The following is a 7,101-nucleotide window of genomic DNA, read 5'->3' on the forward strand; positions in this document are numbered from 1 at the left end:
CTAACTCTACTACGTACAAGGTGTAACCTGCTAGATGGGAGTAAATCTATTCTATAAACACAACACAGAGTGTAAAATAGTGTGAAGACACTGTCTTAATAATAGGGTTCTGAATTAGGCCTTTGAGGATGGACCAGATGTGACTGATTTTTCAGGAATACCTTTAGATGTGAGTGTACAAGAAGTGGCCAACTGCACAAACAAATGCTTTTGTAACAAAGCAATGTTCATGTCACTTTCGATGTCTAGAGGCTGATGCTTTCTGCCTGGCATTAACAGACATGGAAATTGTAGACATAGGGTATTCTTTTAATTTTCTTTTGTGTCATTTTCCTGCTGAGATTTTTTTTTAAAGAAATATTCAATTATATGTATAAGTGGTTCCCTCCTTAGTTCTTTTGCCCTGTGAACTTTTCTGCATCAGACACTAACACTCAAAGTAACTCTTCTGTGACAAATCCAGTCTTTAATCCAGCCATTAACAAATATTTCAATTTCCTGCCCAGTAAGGCTGTCAGCAGGCCAATATGCAGTTTCAATAACATCATTACCCTCTTTTTACTGTCTTATTTGCACTCTATTTGAATATTTTATTCCAACTTGAACTCATTCTATAAGTTTATGAAAAACAGAAAAATGGAAGTCTCCATGGTAGCGACAAAATGCTTATCTAATAAGCGGAATACAATCAAGGCAAAGATGGAATTATTAGGTATGCCAAATGAGGCAAATCTTTAGTTTTAGCCAGATGATCACTGTACATCTATTCCACTGGGAAGGAAAAGAACAAAATTTTTAAATGCATAAAAATGCTATAACTGTATTGTTAAACACTGTATTCAATATTAAAGTATAAGTGGAAATCATATTTATTACATATTTTGGCTGTTAGAGAATAAAATTTCCCTTGTAATTTATATTTTTAATATAATTTTATTTTACAGAGTTTTAGAAACATATAATGTGGAAGGGTAGAGACTTGAAATGATGGAGAAAGATGACAGATGGAAATGAAGACAGATTTTAAACAGATGAACAAAAACCATTATTTTATTGAACCCTCAAATAAAAGTGATCACACAGAATTTCAGAGCAGAATGACACACACCAGTGATCAAGTATTCAAGCCCTTCATGGCATCACTGAAACACTTGAGAGGCCGAGAGAATTTAAATACTCTGGCCAAAATCACCACTAACTCAGGTCTGATAATGTCCAAATTCACAAATTATTAGCAAACATACAGTATCTGCTGGGATCTTCAGAGAGCATGAAGGGAATACTAACAGACAGACAGAAGCAGGGATTGGGCGTGCAGGGCAGAGAAAAGAGGAGAGGAAGGAAAGAGAGAGGGGCAAAAAAAGAGAGAGAAGACCGAGGCAAAGAAAGAAGGGGCAAGAAGGAACAGTAAGGGGCAAAGAGGGGTCAGAAATGCTAAGACAGGACAAAAACGTTAAAGGGCAGTAAGAGACTAAAAAGCAAAGGAAGGGCTGAGACTGAAAGAAATAATAAAAAATTAAAAAGGAAATCATTGGGGAATGCTGTCAACAGTTCCTAACTTTAAAAACACCTTAACTTTATTTGACTTTTCTCAAACAATTCAGGAGTTACATTTATTTGAGAAAGACGTAGATTAAAAAAAAAAATCAGGAAACAGCTGTTGAATGAGTCAGATGAGACTGAGCATTTAGAGGAACTCGCTGTTCATAGTGAAGCCATCATCGCTGTGCGTGTATACAGATGACAGTCAGACACCCTATGGTGAGCAATTCTATCATGGCCATTGAGGTGGAAGATGCCACACTGTACTGCTCTGAAAACTGCCTTTTCTTCCCCAAGTGAGTAATGCTTATACAATCTGAGAAGCAATGGAATAATAAAGAGATCTAAAACTCTCCGAAATGAAAGCTGGATAACAGAAGTGGAAATAATGAGGTTCCAGTGACACTCTGGGGAGACCTTAGCTAACGTTATTTTATTGAACCCTCAAATAAAAGTGATCACACAGAATTTCAGAGCAGAATGACACACATCAGTGATCAAGTATTCAAGCCCTTCATGGCATCACTGGAAAACTTGAGAGGCCAAGAGAATTTAAATACTCTGGCCAAAATCACCACTAACTCAGGTCTGATAATGTCCAAGTTCACAAATTATTAGTGAACATATACAGTATCTGCAGGGATCTTTAGAGAGCATGAAGGGAATACTAAATAAAGGAACCTGATGCATTAATATCTGTTTGTACTCATTATTAGGTTCATAACAATGAACTTCCTGAGAGCCAAAAACAATGCTAACCCCATATTCCCAGAGCAGAACACACTGGTGAGGGCATCATAGCCAATATATGTATGTTTAATAAATGCATAGAGCACAAGCCTGAACAGGAACTAAAGAGCCTCCTGATGAGGGTGAAAGAGGAGAGTGAAAAAGATGGCTTGAAACTCAACATTCAAGAAACTAAGATCATGGCATTCAGTCCCATCGCTTTATGGCAAAGAGAATGGGAAATATGGAAACAGTGGCAGATTTTCTTTCCTTGGGCTCCAAAATCACTGAAGATGGTGGCTGCAGCCATGAAATTAAAAGACGCTTACTCCCTGGAAGAAAAGCTATGACCAACCTAGATAGCATATTAAAAAGCAGAAACATCACTTTGCCTTCAAAGGTCCATGTAGTCAAAGCTATGGTTTTTCCAGTAGTCATGTATGGATGTGAGAGTTGGACCATAAAGAAGGCTGAGCACCAAAGAATTGATACTTTTGAACTGTGATGTTGAAGAAGACTCTTGAGAGTCCCTTGAACTGCAAGGTGATCAAACCAGTCAACTCTAAAGGAACTCAACCCTGAATATCCATTGGCAGGATGGATGCTGAAGCTGAAACTCCAATACTTTGGCCACTTTATGCAAAGAGCTGACTCACTGGAAAAGACCCTGATGCTTGGAAAGTTTGAAGGCAAAAGGAGAAGCGGGTGGCAAAGGATGAGATGGTTGGATGGCATCACTGACTCAATAGACATGAATTTGAGCAAACTGTAGGAGATAGTGGAGGACAGGTGTGCTACGCGGTCCATGCGGTCATAAAGAATCGAACACGACTTAGAAAATGAACAACAGGGGCACAGAAGCACAAAATTATAACCTTTACACATCATGAGTGCATAACTTTTGTATTAGATTCTTTAAAGCATGCTGCTCAGACTTCCCTGGGGGCCCAGTGGTTAAGAATCCACCGTGTTGTGTAGGGACACAAGTTTGATCCCGGGTAAGAGGACTAAGATCCCACATGCCGCGGAGCAACTAAGCCCCACAAATAGAGAGTCTTTACACATCAAGGAAGGATGACATAGAAAAAAGATCCCGCATGCTACAACTAAGTCCCACAGCAGCCAAAGAAAGAACGCCATTGAAAAAAAATTTAAATATAGGCTGCTGCTAGAAATATGGAGGTTACACCAGACCCTACGCCAGTCCTTGAGAGACTGCCCACTACCACCGTACCTACACCAAGGATGGGCTCAGCCTACAAATTATTTGACACACAGCTCAGAAGATGAATGCCCTGTGCCTCTAGGGGACATCTGGCTTCACTCTTAAGGACAGTATGAAGAATAAAACACAAACTGGGTAGTAATTAGATGTCCCCCGAGGAAAAGGTTCCTTGTATTAACCACGATCATGTGACTCAAGCAAGTCCCAAAGTAGATGTGTCCAGCGGGTGAATATCCCTTATCTTTGGATCATCTCTCCAGCCCAGGTGCATCTTCCTCACAGCATCCAACTGCTCAAAACATCTTTTGCCTCCCTCAACCCCTGTTCCTAACCTCTTACATGCGCTAGCCTCTCAACTCCTCAAAAACCCTCCTTTCCTAATGGAAGTTAACTGGCTCCCACTCAAATTCACCTCCATGCATCCCCATTCCACCATTCCCCACCTTCAGGATCAGCCACCCAGAGTACTCATCTCCCAGCTGGCAGATGCTGATCCCCTTTGGAGCCCGGCTCTACTTTGCAGGGTGGTAGGAAGGAAGAGTCACCTGAAGGCTCTGGCATGTTTGCTCAGAGAAATGTTGGTGGATTTAATTCTTGATGGAGCTTAGGTGATATCTGTATAAAATTTAACCCATGGTATCCTTAAAATCCATCATTTAGAATTGTGTTTCCATGGTGGTGGCAGTGGTGGGGGGGGGGGGTGGCATTCTGATATTCAATAAATTCACCAACAAAGTCCTAAAATACCTCGCACTTCCAAGTTAGAAATAAACAATCAAAAGTATATTTAAAACATTGTGTTTCACAGACTCTGTGAAATTGTGAAACATCCCTGGAACACTTACACTTGGCAAGTTACATAGGGAGAGACATGAACTTACCTAACTAGCTATACAAGGACAACTTGTAAGTTTACAAATAATTAGTTAAATTAAGCTAAGTGTGGGGCCTTTTCAAAAGGTCTCCTCCTACCAGATTTATATTATGGAAGAGGCCTGATTTACTGGAATCACATTTTCAGCACAAGGTTCTCCAAACTCGAAGGATCCTTCCTTTCCCAGCCTGGAAACTCACAGTTGTGTGATGCAGTGGACAGGAAGCAGGAGGTGAGTTGTTACAGGATGACTAAGTCACGATCAAGAAAAGCTCCACCACAAACTGTAAGGAGTATGGTAGCAGGAGGGGATATAATAGAAAGAATAATAAATTAACTAACCCATCCCAAAGAGTTTAGTCAGTTATGGTTAAAGCAACAACCTCCAAAGAGTGATCACAAAAAAACGTCACTGAGTCAGCAGCAAGAGGTGTGGTTTGTCTTCCTGTGTGCAATCCCTTTCAGCAGTTGTTCAATGGGTGATGCTTCCCACAATACATTCTGAGCATCTGGGGTCTAGAAGGCACCAACTTGAAAGGCAGGATCCACCCAGCCCCTCAGGCAGGCTCTGCTGGGTGCAGCCAGCTTCCCTCACAGGTGTGTATACCACGTGCGCCTTAAACTCAAAACCAAGGGACGCAATGTTGACTGGAAGGTGTGTGGGGGCCTCTGTCACTCCGGGAACAGTAGGAAGACAGGGAGAAATCAAACAAAACCAAGGGCCCAGCCCACCCCTGCCCGATCTGGTTTCACACCACTCCCCCTTCTTTGGTTATTCTGGAAGACCAAAAAGACCAGCTTTCTCTTTCCTCACTGTTTCCTAGGCTATTTCTTGTCAAGTCTGATTCAGCATCAATCATGGACTTCCCTGGGGTTCTCCCTGTGTTGGGGATAACACAAGGGAGAGGGGAGGTGCCTGGCGGTAACCTGGCAGAAGAATCTCTAGGGGAATCTGGAAAGGAGCCCTGGGACATCCAGCCTCCTCTCGACTACTGGCCACCAGCACGGCTCTTTTCTACTGTTCCGGCCTCCTTGGCTCTTGAAGTGAAGTGAAGTGAAAGTTGCTCAGTCGTGTCCGACTCTTTGCAACTCCATGGACAGTCCATGGAATTCTCCAGGCCAGAATACTGGAGCGGGTACCCTTTCCCTTCTCCAGAGGATCTTCCTGACCCAGGGATCGAACCCACAGTCTCCCACATTGCGGGCAGATTCTTTACCAGCTGAGCCACCAGGGAAGCCCTAAGACTTTAGCTCTTAACTCCACTTTATAGCCGCATCCCTCTGGGCACAGTCCCAGGCAGACCTGTGCTCCCGGACCGCCAGCCTCTTCTCTATAAAGCACTGTTGTCTTCACTCACCCGTAATTCCAACGTCTGACACACACATGTTACCTGCTCCTCACCACCCCCACGCCCCATGGAGGTAATCATTCTCCCAACAGGACACAAAGAACAGGCCTAACGTCTCCATGCGACTCGCCAGCACTAATCGCCTCTCCTCTGAGGGCCACCAGCACCCTCAGCAGCGGTTCTCAGAATCTGATAGGAAGCAGAACGACCCGGCGAGCTTGCCAAGGTCACAGACCCAGGGGCCGGGAAACTCAAAGTTTCTAAAGTCTGGACCCCTCTGAGAGCAGAGGCGGGACCCACACAAACGGGAGAGGGTGTCCAGGCAAACTTGGATTTTCCTTTTTGAGCTCGGTTCCCCACGCGGGATCTGAAGTACACCCACGGGCTGTACAGCCGCGGCTCCCGCACACGCGCCCCTCCGGGACCCCCCGCGCCGTGGACCCCGGAGCCACGAGGAAACGGGATCCAAAGCCCACCGCGGGCGGCGCGGGTCCCTGGGGCGGCCGAACGCGGGCCGCCAGAGACGGAACTTTGCAAACTTCCTAACCCGCGCGCCCAGGAAAGAAAAGCAGAAAAGCGAGGACCCGACTCTGCACGCCCGCAACCGTCCCATCCCGCGCGCGCGCCCTGCCCTCCCGGCCGCCCGGGGGTGTCGGCGGTCCCCGCCCCCGTCGTCGCCCCGCACCCTCCAGGGAGGATCGGGAGCAAGGACCCCACTCACCGGCCGGGAGCGCCCCGCGCCGTGCACAGCCGCGCCCGCGCCGAAGGTTCGCGTCCCAGGAGGCCCAGGGCGCAGGAGGCGGGGAGTCACCTGCGCGTCGGGCGGCGGAGGGCAGCGCGGGCCCGCCCGGGCCGCGCCTCCCGGGCCCAGGTGCAGCGCCGGCGAGGGCGGGGTGGGGACGGGTTGCAACAGGTCCCGCGCCGGGTCGCACCGCAGCGCGCGCAGCTGGCCAGCGTCCCGGAACCTGTCCGAACCCAGACATCCAGCCCTCGGCCGGGAAAGTAGAAAACCCTTCTTTTTCTGTCCGCCCTTGGGGCTACCCAGCCTCGACAGGTCCAGGCATCCGGGCCCGGGTGAGCAGACCCCCCGGAGGCCGGCGGCGCTCACCTGGCCGGGGGTGAGCGCTCTGGGGGGGGCGGACCCCCTCCCCGGTGCGCTCCCGGCTCAGGAATGCGGCAGGGGCGGTGCGGTGGGAGCCGGGCTGGGACCACCCCCGGGGACCCGGCGGACTCGGCTCCCCGGAGATAATTCTTATCAGCAGCCGGCCTTGCAGACCCTACCCCGCCGCCCGCCCGAGTGTATCCGGACTTGGAGGGGAGCAGGCAGTAGAAAGGTGTCAGACAAAGTGCTTGTGAAGTCACCTTTTTGGAAGAGAGAAGAA

At 47.5% G+C, this 7,101-nt stretch overlaps 1 protein-coding gene across 1 annotated transcript in view; it reads right to left on the reverse strand.

Annotated features, from left to right (window-relative positions):
- Nucleotides 1-6,513, reverse strand: part of FAM83B (family with sequence similarity 83 member B) — a 96,198-nt gene extending 89,685 nt beyond the window's left edge. The window contains exon 1 of the mRNA XM_027525004.1: nucleotides 6,441-6,513. The gene's annotated coding sequence lies outside the window, so the exon portion shown is untranslated. The remainder of the gene's footprint in view (nucleotides 1-6,440) is intronic.
- Between the last annotated feature and the right edge of the window lie 588 nt (nucleotides 6,514-7,101).

The sequence above is a fragment of the Bos indicus x Bos taurus genome, chromosome 23 (assembly GCF_003369695.1).
Source record: "Bos indicus x Bos taurus breed Angus x Brahman F1 hybrid chromosome 23, Bos_hybrid_MaternalHap_v2.0, whole genome shotgun sequence".
Classification (NCBI taxonomy): Eukaryota; Metazoa; Chordata; class Mammalia; order Artiodactyla; family Bovidae; genus Bos; species Bos indicus x Bos taurus.